This window comes from Tupaia chinensis, unplaced genomic scaffold (assembly GCF_000334495.1).
Source record: "Tupaia chinensis unplaced genomic scaffold, TupChi_1.0 Scaffold147010_1, whole genome shotgun sequence".
NCBI lineage: Eukaryota > Metazoa > Chordata > Mammalia > Scandentia > Tupaiidae > Tupaia > Tupaia belangeri.
In genome coordinates this window covers 444,793-446,298 of record NW_006206863.1, presented here as the reverse complement: position 1 = coordinate 446,298, position 1,506 = coordinate 444,793, and the positions used below count along the sequence as shown (strand labels likewise).

General features: G+C 42.3%; 1 pseudogene; it reads right to left on the bottom strand.

Moving 5' to 3' along the window:
- Nucleotides 1-718: 718 nt before the first annotated feature.
- The window catches only part of LOC114006325 (60S ribosomal protein L6 pseudogene), a 62,715-nt pseudogene continuing 61,927 nt past the window's right edge, over nucleotides 719-1,506 (bottom strand).

The window sequence follows — 1,506 nt, the reverse complement described above, 5'->3', positions numbered from 1 at the left end:
TAGGACTAACTTGCTTTTGCTCTTTCAAAGAAAAATACTAATGCTGGGTCATCAAAGAAAATGGCTGGCCCTGTTTTCCATGAACAATTCAAATATATGGGTTAAGAACAAACAAATTAGGTGAAATATACATGGGATAAATGTTTAGAAATAAACTTGACATAGTTTTAAAACATGTTAGAAAATAATTTGTGATCTTAAAGTCATGATATGTTAAATTAAGTGATAAGTACTAAATGAAATGTCTGAGTCATTTCTAAATGTTGAAACATTAATTACTAAATATAAGTTTAAGTCTATATACTTTTTTTTTTTGGAGAGATTTTTTCGCTATAGGGCGCGTGCACTCGCCAGACAGACATAGAGAGACATAGAGACAGAAAGCGAGAAATCACCCCCTAGGGGGGATGGTCACGCCGCAATCCCTTCTCCTCCATTCTCCTCTCGGGATCTTGGGCACACACACACACGCGCGCCCAGTGTGAGTTTTAAGCCCCCGGGTCCAAGACGTGAACCACAGTCGACTATGTGAGAGTCCAGCGACATAGCCATTATGCTAACTGCTGGTTCCCAAGTCTATATACTTTTGAGATAGGAGACAGAACCCTATGAAACAGGTAGTCAGGACATAAGGCCCAAAGATGGAGGCATGCTAGTCAAGCTTGCAGTAGGGACTGCTTGTTCACAAGAAAGTGCTTGCAGCAGTGACTCAGTTAATTTAGAACACCAATTTGTGAGGATAAACTCCATTTGTAAGGGTAAACACAGATCACAGGTAGCCCTGATGCTGAGGAAAAGCTTTGATTTTTGGTAAAATTTTTGAGTCCCCAGCTTTCTGATCAACCTTGTGCTGCTCTGTAATCTCGTATTTCTCCTTCTCTGTGTCAAAGATTTCACTTTTCTGGTGTCTGGGCTTCCACAGCTTCCTTTTCTTGAAATAAGCATCAGTGAGGTGCTTTGGGATTCTTACTTTGCTAATATCAATTTTTGTGGAGGTGGTGATGACAAATTTTTGGTATGTTCTACATAGTGGAACTCAATTGAGGACTTGAGGTCCAGTCACAAGTAGCAAGTAGCAAGCCACTGCCCAGTTGCTTCAGGAAAACCATTCTCCTGCCTCTGTGGCATGAGGATGGTCAAATAGTCCCAGGAGTGATGCTGGCGCACAGCTTTCTCATCTGCTGACTGAAGGGATTTTTGCCTTGGCTCAACAGCTTTCAAGGCACATCTTCAGTAGGATAATACCTAGGCATTTTGCACAGTTTAACCACCCAGATATTATAGTTCTTGTTTCCACCCACTGGTTTAATGACAGTGGCAAGAACATTCTCCTTTTTTTCTTTTCAATCCTGGATTTAGTGGCCAAGTATTTCCTCTTGTACATGGCCTTCCTGTAATACATGGCAGACCGGGAGTATCTGCTGATGCCCTGTACTAGAACCTGGTTTCGGCTGCAATGGGGCTTCTCCTTATTGGGCTTTTTAGACGTGTGGGGGGTGGGGGGGG